General features: G+C 44.1%; 1 long non-coding RNA gene across 1 annotated transcript; it reads left to right on the top strand.

The window, feature by feature from the left end:
* Positions 1-61: 61 nt before the first annotated feature.
* Positions 62-1,903, top strand: LOC125543261. Its single transcript, XR_007298362.1, has 2 exons — positions 62-1,109; positions 1,676-1,903. It is a non-coding gene; the product is annotated as an uncharacterized LOC125543261 (long non-coding RNA).
* The last annotated feature ends 10,360 nt before the right edge of the window (positions 1,904-12,263 follow it).

Genomic DNA, 12,263 nt, shown 5'->3' with positions numbered 1-12,263 from the left:
GCTCTGGCTGCGGCTCGGCCAGGCCGCGCTCACCGCCACCTCCATCGCCGTCATGGTAACCTTCCTGTCTTGTTTGGGAGGTTTTTTCCTGGGCGGAGTACCGTCTACTAGTCTGTTAATCTGTGAGCGATGGATAGTTTAATCACGAGGGGCTTTGTTAATCCGTGAGTAGTCAACCAGATTATTGAGATATTTGGTTAGAGAATCTAAGTTAACCATCACTGTCCTGTGAGACATGTGCTTGAGGAAATATGTAGGTTTGGACTTGTAATGAGTGGCGATTTTAGTACAAGCGTGCTCTTGCACGGGTGAGTACTGTCCAAAACTAATGGCCGAGAGCCCCTCAAGGCCAAATTGGGCCTTCTGTAGGCCTTGTGGTGTGGGTGCATGGTGGTGTTAATTCCTAGATTCAGCTATAAATCTATCTATGAGAACCTGAGAACACTTGCTTATGAGAACCAACTGGACTTCAGATATATCCAAGTGAAGATGTACTGTTACTATGGCAGTGAATTTTATCTATGTGAGATTAGAATTTGAGTGCCATCATTCATCTTATGGTATCTTGTTCTCTGTGATAACTGTTGACTTGCAAGATACAATGTTGATTTACTATATATGCCCGCACAGCTTGTTGCATGCCCGCAAGATACAATGTTATGTTCTTCTTTTCAGCCTTGCCTGTGTACAATTTCTTCTTGATATGCTTCAGTTTTAAACTGTACAGTACATGGTAAAATGGAATTGGGATGGTTATGTTCTGGTTGTCATGAGAATATGTTACTGCTGCTTTTGTTATTTATCGCCTTCCCTGTGTACAGTTTATCCCTGGTATGCTTCCCTGTTACTACTATATCATCATGGCAAAGCTAACATCTCATTGTGCTCTTTTTCATTTCAGAAGTCAGCCTCCGGCCATGGCGGATCTGCAGACGCTGCTGGTGCAACCAAAGAGGAAGAAGGTTCTGGTGGACTACCGGCTACGGTTTGCTTCAGCTCATGCGGATAGGAGGCGGATGCCCGCACGGATCCGGCGTCTCCGACCTTGGCATCCACAAGGAGGAGCGGCGACAATTACATACCCAACCATGGGGCAGCATCAATTCATGGTTGAGCCTCCCTCTACCTCTCTCACGTTCCCTGATTTTGCTGCTGCTCTAAATTCACTTTCACTTGACTGAATCTAGTGCTATTGCTGTCAGTCCCTAGTCCCTAGTGCTACTGCTCTAAATTCACTTGCATGTTTGACTAAATTCACTTGGTATTGCACTGCTTGCCAAATTGAGTTGCTTTCTCGCTGCTAGAAGAAGTCGGTACTCCCTAGTGTTGAATCAGTATTTACATGCTTGCAAATATTGGTCTGAATCTGCGATGCTCCCTAAAGTTGACTAAATCTCATGGAGTAGATTTCATTTTACCAATTGGTCTGAATCTATTTATACGCTTTACTGAATTTTGCTTGGTGCTGTCGCTGTCGGACTCTCATGATGAATCAGTTGGACAATGCATTCTTTGCTAGTTCATTTTACCAATTCATGCTGAATTGTTGTTTAGTTGTAATTCCTTTTACTATCCCATGCACAAGTGATATTCATGTCCAGCCAAATGATATCTTGTGCTTTCCAAAGTGATATGTACCCAACTGCTTATATACGTATTTTGTTCTTAACTGTAGATTTCCTCTCATAGTAGCTCCATGCAAAATAAGGTTGAAAGGAGAAGGAGAAGGACTGAAGGAGGTCCATGTTGAAGAAGGTCGACAGAAGCAGTAGAGCTTGTAATACTGTCATTGCCATTGTATTTGTGTTGTATGATATATCCGCGTTTACCCACAAAAAATGTATTCACGTTGTAATACTGTGATTGCCATTCTGGCTACTGTTTCAAGCAGTGTATTTTTCCAGTGCTGATTTAGATATTTATTACTTATTTACTATGAAATGAAATCTAAAGAACTTGACCCTGACAACCGGGTCCTATTACTAGAAACTGACAATTGGGACCAATCTTCTGAGAAAAAGAAAAACTAAAACTCTTGGGACAAATGTAAAACAGTGGAAAATAAAATGGCAAACAATAAAATATCATACGCTGTAAAAGGCCGCATCTAGAAATAAAAAGGCCGAATTGCTGGGCCAGCCCATGTAGCTAGCAAAAATTAATAGGAAAAGTAAATATTAAAAAGGCCGAATTAATGTGCTCGGCCCATATAAACACCGAATTGGACCGGGCTGAATCTTGTGCCACATCAGATTGCCACGCTGGATGCCTACGTGGCCTGGGGAGGTTGCTAGTGACCAAAACGCCACAGTAGATGTATTTTGGTCATAAACGTCTACGACCATTCCAGAAGAAAGGTCGCTATAGTCAGTTTATGACGGTCAGCTTTTGACCTTATGTTTTTGGTCACAAAAAGGTCACAAATGGAAATTTGTGACCATTCAGTGACCAATAGTGGTGGTCACAAGTTGACATATTTCTTGTAGTGTGACCCCAAGCCGACTCCACCCAGACCCACCCCGGATCCCATTGCAGTCGATGTTGCTTGATTTGATCATAGTCACGATGGTCACCAAAGCCGGGGTGGACTTCAACGATGTAGGAGAAGTTGTTGTGGTCAATCGGAGCCCCACCGAAGAAGGCGTCGAGGAATTAGCCTTTGTCAACACAGCCATGATCGAAGTCGAGGTACTACTCATGGTCGACGGAGCCTTGTGCGGAGGTGACGGCAACGATGATGACACCCCTCCCTTCTTGAAAGTGCCCTTGGTTGTAGCAGGTATTGGACACTCGAGTCGATTGGAGTCCAGGCGGCCGATGAAGTGAAATGTCGCTGGCATGGATGAGGTAGTGCTTGTGGTCGACGGGACCTTGCTCGAAGGCGGCGGCGATAGCTATGATGTCGCTCTCTCCTTGGAATTGTTCCACACCAATGTCATTTCCATCATATTCTGTACCAATGGTAGTCCTCTTTGGTGGAAGCAGTTCTGAGTGCATGCATGTCATGCTTCCTTCTGGAAATGGGACTTGCACAAAAAGGAGAGCAGCCGTAGCAAATAAACTGGCATCTGAATAATGGAGCTTTGTTGCCAATTGTACAGTCTGAACCACAAACAGTCTAAAACTTCCCAAAGACCAGCCATGATTGACCTCAAATGATATTTGTTTAGAAAGGAAACAAGTCAACATGAAAATATGTTCTGAATTTATTTCCTGCAAGGGATCCTTGTTCCACTGCCTTTGCACTATGATACTAGCTGGACCGAAAGACAGTAATTGCCAAAACTGCACAAACTGAAGACAGACACTACTCGGAAGTGATGTACTCAGAGCACCCAATTGCTGCTTGCTATGAAGGATCTTGTCATGATAACTGAAATCTGAATCAGTTTTGCCCCGTTTCAAAAACCAAAAGCATGAGAGCCGCACTGGTAGTATCCTTATGCAATTTTCAACGAGATTGGAATACCGTTCCCATGCATTGTTAGTGTGAAAGTTGATTGAAGCACGACCACTGCCTTTAAATTCTTCTTGGCTCAAAAATTTCTAGTGCACTGACATAGGCATAATAGTTCCTTCTGATGTTTTCTCTCGCACAGATTGCCTGACCAATAGTTTCTAATCTGGTCGAAACTTGAAGCAGCAGTACTCCAAACTGATTAGTACAGCAAGTTGAATTCCAGCTCTTGGCAAACCAAATAAATGTTCAGGACTGCATCGTCCACTCCCCTTAAATTCCTCTTGATGACAAAATTGCCAAAGCACCAAGATACTCATAATCCGTACTGTTCCCAGCCTTTTTCCAGGAATAGGAATCCCCCAAACAGCAGCACAAACCAGTACGAGATGCGACCAATCTCTAGTGCTCCACAATTTTTCAAGACAAAAGCGACTAGCTAACTTACTGATGTGCATATGAATAATAAACTGATGCTCACTAAATTCCACAATTTGTAGTTCAGACCAAAGGTGTACTCCTCGAGGAGTGTCGGATGGTAACAGAAACTGAAACCTGTGCATAAGGCTGGGCCTACGATCAGATGTTTTCTTCACAAAACTGAGAGTCCATGCAACTCTCCTTTGAAATTGCTCAAAAGTGTTGTGCAGAGCATATTGGATGGTGCACTCCCTGCTATTTGTTCCAGCATAAGCAGAAGCAGGAATCATCTCACTACAACAAGTGGAAACCAAGAAAGTGAGCTTCCCAAAAAGCCATGGTTGCAACTCCACATAAGTGACAAACAAAGTCTGTAACTGAATAGGAAGATGCCATTCTAGCAACTTGATTTTCATCCTTGGCTGGTGGTCAGGTGGCCACCACACAGAGCCAATATCATCATCTGCAGCCTTGCCAAGGACTTGCATATCATAGTCAGTTGCGATCTGCACTCGAATTGGAGGCGGCCATGGTTGCTGCTTGATGCCCTGATCGACTTCGTGGATGTGGTATTCCGTTGAACGCCTTACATGCTTCAGTGCATCTGACTGATGAGCAACAGCAGGCAGCAGCGAGGAGGTCAAGAGGGCAACCGAATGCACCGATTCTACCGCGCGCGCGACCAACGAAATCTGGGAGGTATCGGCAACATCAGTGCAGTGGTTTGTGATGTCAGGGCCGTGCCTCGAGAGCGCACGAGATACATGAGTGGCAAGTTTGACATCAATGGTGATGTCTGACTGCCAGGGCGTCGTTGCCACAACCTGGTACTCCTCCTGGTCAATTGGTTCGACCATTGGAGGGGTGGCCGTGGTGTCGTTGATGTCGACCATAGGCTCAAGGAAGGTGGCAGTAGTGGCGTCACGGACCTCGTTGACGATGTCAATGGTGGCGACCTGGTGCGAGCATTCTGTCGAACATGTGATGTACACCATCTCCATGCAATCAGGGGACGCATCATGGACGATCTGGAGGACCTCCGGGGCCTTGAATGTGGAGAAGGAGACATCGGAGGAGACTGCAGTGACCGTGGCGTCGATGGTGCGGTCGGCTGCAAGCTCGACTGCTTGGTGGATGGGGTCGACCGTGGGATCAAGGTGGACGGCGGTGGCGGCGTCATGGACCTTGTCGATGCTGTCGACCATGGGCTCGAGGTGGACGGCGGTGGCGGCATCATCGACCTCATCGATGCCGTCGATGGTGTCGACCTGGGTCGAGCACTCCGTCAAACAGGTGACGGGCACCATCGCGCTGCACACCGGGGATGAATCATGGACGAGCTCGAGGACCTCCGGGGCCTTGGCGGTGGAGGAGGAGACACTGGTGGGGATTGTGAGGTCGGTGCTGGGCACGACCAGGGCCGATGGTTTTTTAGACGAGGAAGCAGCCGAGTCGAGTCGTGTGTTAGCAGCAACGAGCTCAGCAGTCATGCCCTCAATCCTGGAGATGAAGGATGCGAGATACCATATCGTCTGCTCCTTGGCGGACATGGCATCCCACTCCGGTGGTAAGTCGGCGGCCATGGCGTCGTCGCCGGTGGAACAGAGGAATCAAGTGTGGAAGAAAAAAATTGAGAAACAATTGAGGGGTGGAAGGGTGGTGGCCTAGCTCTGAATACCAGGTGTAAGGAACCAGATGTCTCTCTCAATATCTATTGGATACAAGCTTTGATTACAAGCAACACCAATGGAGATACAAAGTTTGGGGATCAGGAAGAACAGAAGGAGGAGGACGAGAGGTAGGGGAAGAGAGCCGCCGTGCCAAAGCCGTGATCCACTGGATGACCAGAACAATGCCTACTCCCTCGTACTTGTACTCTGTAGCTTTAGTGGTTTCCTGATGGGCCAGGCCCACGTACCGGTCCAGGGGCAAACCCACAACCCAGTCAGGAGAGGCTCCTGACAGATCCACTTTATTTCTGCAAGTTGAAGAGGTAAAGATATGCATGCTGTGATTTTGGTTGCCAGTGTATGTTTGTTTAACTTTTTCCAAGGTGTTCTACTCTATGGCCCACCAGGAACCGGGAAGACAGTATTAGCAAGGGCTCTCACCAGTAACATCGATGCTAACTTTTGGAGGTGTTGTTTTCACTTGATTGATGGTACTTGGTATTTTCATTATGCGAGTATTACATTACACTGACGTATTGTCTAAAATCAGATTCTGTCAAGTGCTATAATTGACAAATATATTGGAGAAAGTGCTCGTTTAATCCGGCTTTCTTTTTGCAAAGCTAATTGGTCTTAAGCTTAATTCCCTTATTATCTGTAAGACACACATGGTGGCAGATGGTTATGCATCTACTGTTGCTGAGATGCAAGCTGTGACTTGATAGTTCCCTTGACTGAGATGTTGTGCCCTCTAAATATACTCCGGTCCAACACTATCAAATTTTAAACTTCAGATCTCAGTATCAGTTTTGCCCAACAAGAAGAAATCAAACTGATCTGAATATAAGTACAAGTGCATTTCTTAGATCTTTAAACTTATATCACCATTTAGTTTATTTATGCTGCCCACAAATTTTGTTTCATCTTCTTCAAATTATTACTTCTAGCCATGCATTATCTTCATGGATTAAATCGATGCAATTGGTAGGACATGATTTAGTGAGGAACCAGTAACGACCGTGAGATCCAGCGCACGGTGCTGGAGCTTCTTAATCAGTTAGATGGATTTCATGAGCTTGGCAAGGTAAACTAACATCATCAAGTTTTTTCTTCTCTAGATGCCTTTATGCCATATATGCAAAGAAATTGATTCGGACAAAGTAATTTTCTTGCCTAAATGTGTGTGTGTGTGTGTGTGTGTGATATGACTAGCTTTGCTGGCTCCTGGGGAAAGTATAGCGGTCTCAAGATGAATTTTACACAATAAGTTTATTGTTCCTCTTTGCTGCATTGCATTGCTTCTATGAATTTTCTGGATGCTGATTTGCACAACATTTTATTTTACTCCCTTTCCTAACATTACACATTTTTTAGACAGAAAATTGGGGACTGTAGGTTTGTTCAGTCTGATTGTTGACATGCCAACGGAAGTGCCTAATTGTTTGATAAGCTTGAATTCTAATGCTTTCTTTCTTGCTGGGCTTGTTTATTTTATTTTGGAAACCCCATGATTTTATCCTAACCCAAAATTTGCTAATGTAGGATAAGAGAAATGGGAATCGAAGCCTAATTCTTTTATATTAGTACTAATGCACCGTGCATACATCTAAGTATTATTTATGTTCTTTCCGATGAACCCATGAATTGTCACATTCTCAAAACCGTTAAAATTTGATGCAACAAATATTTAATTTCTCCAGATGTTCTGGGATCTGGATGAGATTCATATTGTCTGACATAGCTCAGTTTGTGATGAAGCCAACGAACATATTAGGAAATATTTTTCAACGATGAAACCAGTTGGTGCTCTCTCTCTCTCTATCTCTCTCTCTCTTTCTCCCCCCTAGAAATGACCTACTTCTCTTCTTTAATCAGTCTAATAACTGTTTTCCCTCTTTACATGCAAGCTGTTAAACAGATGTCAAGTTTATTTTTTTGCTGATATGTGCAATCTTATGGATATGTTTATTTGGCATAATCTTCTATCCTCATTTGAAGCACCTTGGAGTTATTTGGTGATTGTGCTGCTCTGTTGGATGATCACGCGCTGGTGTTATTTTTTACTAGGTCTATGAGTGGAAAGCAGTTATCTCGAACTGTTTGGTCCCTTGTTCATTTTACTTACTTGCCTTTCCTGCCTTTTTGGCCAAGTTAGGTGTTTGAAGTCCCTTTTGCGTATGAATCTTGCCTGGTGCGACTAGAAACTGCATTCTCAAATATTCAACAAACTGTTGAAGTTATCTGTTACAAGATTCACCCATTTTGTAGTATTCATGCCCTAAGATCTAAAATAGCTCGATCATCTCCTTGTGATGTCTTCTATGTTGTTTGTTATTACTTGCGATTGTATTAAAGCAAATTTGTCATTCTCAGCCAAGATTGTCAACAAGTGTGCATTACCAAGCTGAGATTTTAGTTTCACTACCTCTTAGAAACTGTGGTGAAGGTGATGGGCTTCAAAAATTCTAAAAATAACAGAAAGATATCATAGTTTATATCATGTTTGTGCTCAGTCTGGTAATGCACACTTTGAAACCGTGATATCTTTCTGTTATATCTTTACTGTGATGGGCTTCAAAAAATTCTGCTATAACTATGGTGAATCTGCCATTTGAAATTACAGGGCCATGGACGCCAATTTGCAGTGACGAAGTTTATATCATGTTTGTGCTCAGTCTGTTATTTCCCTTTATCAAACACATGGATCTACAGCACACGAATGGCAAGTTTGGATTCACAGGGTTTGCGGCATCCGCACTTTAACTTCTTGCTGGATTTGGTGGGCAACGATGTCATTTGATGTAGAACTGAGCTTGAACGCCGATGCTGCCTCTGCCTGCTCAAGACACTAGCAAAGTCGTGTGGCCGAAGGCAGTCCCAACGGGTGGCTGCACTACGACAGGCGGGAATGGCGATGACCGGTACATCTTCCGCGGCTACCGTGAGAGGTTGTGGGATGCGTCGAGGGCTCTACTGCGATGGCGATCTGATGATGAAGCAGACGAGGAGCTGCTCGAGCAGGCGATGATGAAGGCGAGCATCGGCACGATGGGGTTGGCGGAGCGTGCAGATGAAGCTGCAACGGCAAGTCTCGTGGCTGAAATACAACGACATAGAGTGGAGCATCTGGTAGATACATCGTCTTTAGATTGCTTGTTTATTTGCTGAGTTTGATTCACTTTTGGACAACCATCGCATGTAATGCATCTTCTAACCAGGTATATAACCTGCTGCCACCCCCTAAGATTAATATACTTCCACCTCTAATGGATTTTGCCTGTATTACTATCATTAATTCAAGTATGTGTCCACTGTACATGCATGTGTTGTACAATAAGAGCTAAAAATCAGTGGAAACTGCGGTTGCCTATCTGGAAACGCACAGATGTGCACTTTTCTCTTCAACATCTGTAGCTTATCTACGTCGGTTGTGCTTCTCTGGATCAAATAAGCACGTTCGGAACTATGAAAGCTAGACTTGCACGCACAGGTACGGCCAGGAGGCGCGCCCTGGGCGCGCCCCAACCTCTAGTACGTACCAAAGAGTGCATGCATGGAAGCATGTGAGAAGATGCAGCAAGTGCATGACAACACTTCCATGCATGACAGCAAGAGCAGCAGCTTCCAGGAAAGTCAAAATTGTGTAGTGGGGCTAGCCAGAGTAGAAGCAAATTGTGTTTAGCTAAGTGTTGGCCGGTGAAAGGGCTGTGAGCTGTAAAGGATAGCTGATAAATGAGTTGTACTACTAGCTAGGCATGAGCTGTTAGCAAGGTCTGTTACCATAGCACAGACCTACAAGCCTCTATATAAGGAGAGGCACCCCATATGGAGAGAAGCCAGTAGAAAGCCAAGATGTAGTAGAAAGCTGTTGACACTCAAAAGTGTCACAATCATAAAAGTTGCTTTAATCTATGTCAAGATTAATTCAAACCTATGATTGGAAGTCATCATGATATGGCTTTCTTTGAGAAGATCAAGATGGATATGAAAGTGGTCTAAAACGGAGTCCGGATGCAAAAGTTATGACAAGTTCAGAGATGCTCATGGTGACATCAGATTAAACAAGGGCTTGAAACCCAATTAAGATGACTCCAAATGGAAAAAGTTTCAACATGAAAGTTGTGCGTCTCGTCGAAACAGATGATTTTGATATAAAAATCGTCTTAATCCGAGGTCGTATGCAAAAGTTACAGTCAGTACAAGGCGCTGTTGCACTAGATGGCCGGACACTCCGGGGACAACCATCCAGGTTTTGATTTTCTCTCTGGATGACCGGACACTCCGGGTATGTTAGTCCGGGTTTTGAATTTGGCTGCTGCAGACTTCGTAAAACAGCCGAAAACCCCCTCAAGATGGCCTCAGATCAAAAAACGTTCAGCATGAAAGTTGTTCGTCTCGTCGAAACGGTCAAGATTGCTTTTGGGCTCGTTTCCATCTGAGATCGTTTACTCCCCCGAACATGGCCCACAATGTGCAGCCAGATTTTACCGAACAGTTTTGGGAAGTTTGGACCAAACAAATCCGAATTGGACTAGGGTTTTGGACGTGAATTGAAGCCTTTTCCTTGCACGGGAAGTCCAGCCGCCTCTTATATACTCAAGGGGTCATGGCCGATTGAACAACACACAATCGATCAAATCATCTACCACTTTTTATCTTTTATCTTTTCTCCTAACCCTAGTTCTTCTTGTTCCTCGTTATTCGTCTGTTCTTCTTGTTGCAGGGCGGTGAACCTCGAGGCCCTAGGGGCGATCAGGTCGACCTAGGGCAGCCCATAGCCGCCGCGCGCCCTGACGGGGTCCCTCCCGGGCGTGTGGGGTTTCGGGTCCTCAAAAGCACCCGCTGGATTGTCTTGCGTACCGCGCTTCCGGACGGGTCTCCTTCGACGCGAGCTGCGGTGCATCACCCTCGGCGTTGGAGGTACACGGTGACGTGTTCGTGTGCGAACACACTTTTGGGCGACTCCGCTGGGGACGAAGCTTTGAACGGTCTCCAGCCCGTTCTTGCTACGAAGAGAGCGTCATCTAGGGTTTGCAATCTACAAAGGTAATGTGAATACCCAATTCACTTATGTAGATGCAAATAATGCATATGTTGTTGCTAGATCGTTTAATCAACATAATGTGTTGGCTAGCCCTAGTTTTATCAATCAAACATCTAGTTATGCGCAACAGCCGATTCAGAATAATCTTCATGCTTCAACTTCATATAATTTTAGCAACATGCAACATATGTATTCCAACTCCCATGCATCGGCAGCCCCAGAAATTTATATGCCGATGAACAACATGATGAGTTCGGTTAATCAAGTTGAAACACCTCATGTAGGAACTTTCAATAGCATGCAACAAAGTGTTTCACCTTTTTATTCATCGGCAACTAATTTGCAACATGTTAATCTGAACATGCCGGTGGATAGGGGAATTGGCCATGGTACTACTAGTTATTCAGCCAATTGCCATCAACAATCATATGCTACACCTCATGCTTCTAATTTTTGGGCACCATATGCAACTGAAGGTATTCATAATTCGGCTTCGCACCTTCTTGCTAATGAACGAATAAGTGAAAATTCTATAGGATCACATGTGTGTTCACCTACTACTGTAACATATCATGTTCCCCCTACACAATTACAGAATTTCGGCAACATCTCATTGCCGAAAGAGTCTAAGAGCATCGGGGGGCAATCATATCCAGACTGGGTAGTTGAGAACAAGCTTACATTCTCTTGGGATTTGTGCAACTCCATTCGAAAGGAACTAATAGAAGGCAGGAAGCCTCATGATTTTGCTGCAGTAAAAGCTAGAGTTGTGCAAATGATGCAGTCGCCCAGTGTTGTACCATCCAGTGCACCCCCTAAACAATTGCAAAGTTTCGGCACCTCATTGCCGGAAAAGTCTGAAAGTATTGGGGGGCAATCTCATGAGGAGTGGATGGAAATTGAGATGAAAAAGTTTAAAGCTCGCCAAGCTTAGATGTGGGCTAAAATTAGACAAGAGCGAGAAGCCTTGCAAATTAAAAAAGATAAAGTTATTGATTCATGTAACAAAGAAAATTCGGTTATTGGAAAAGCCGAATCAAGTAGTATATATTCTGAGTCCATCAAATCTAAAGAGGCAAGCATTATTGAGAAAGGGCATGGAAAGCCTAGCAAAACAACCATGCTTGATTTTTTTGAAATTAATGGAACCTACTTCCTGCCCTATTAGTTTCGTGCCATAGAAATTGACGAGCTTCAAGGACAAGAACAAGTAGCCGAACAAAGTTTGGTTGAAAAAGATCTTCAAACTAATGATGCACGGAATCAAGAAAAAGATGATGAAGAGGCATTGGGGAGCCATCCTAAGGCGGATCAAGATATTGTTCAAGTCACACCACCATCATGCTCTCCCAACATATTTGAAGAGGTATGTTTAGCAAGTAATTTACCTATTTTCAGATTTGGTCAAAACTTTATTGTTGATGCATCTATTAGAAAAATCCTCTTAAGTAATGTTGAAAGACCAATGAAGAAGGGTAATTTACTTGTTAGCAATAAAACCATTATAGAATATATCGGTCAACCCATTGCGCCATTTATAAAGACCGATAATGACTTATTGTTGCAGCCAAAGCTTTCCATGTTGCTTTATTTAAAGTTCGTATCTACATGGGTAGCTTTGCTTGTTTCATACTTGGCTTACTCTTGGTCTCAATTGAGACATGTATGTTCT

The sequence above is a fragment of the Triticum urartu genome, chromosome 3 (genome assembly GCF_003073215.2).
Source record: "Triticum urartu cultivar G1812 chromosome 3, Tu2.1, whole genome shotgun sequence".
Taxonomy (NCBI): Eukaryota; Viridiplantae; Streptophyta; class Magnoliopsida; order Poales; family Poaceae; genus Triticum; species Triticum urartu.
This window is presented reverse-complemented; position numbering and strand designations above follow the sequence as displayed.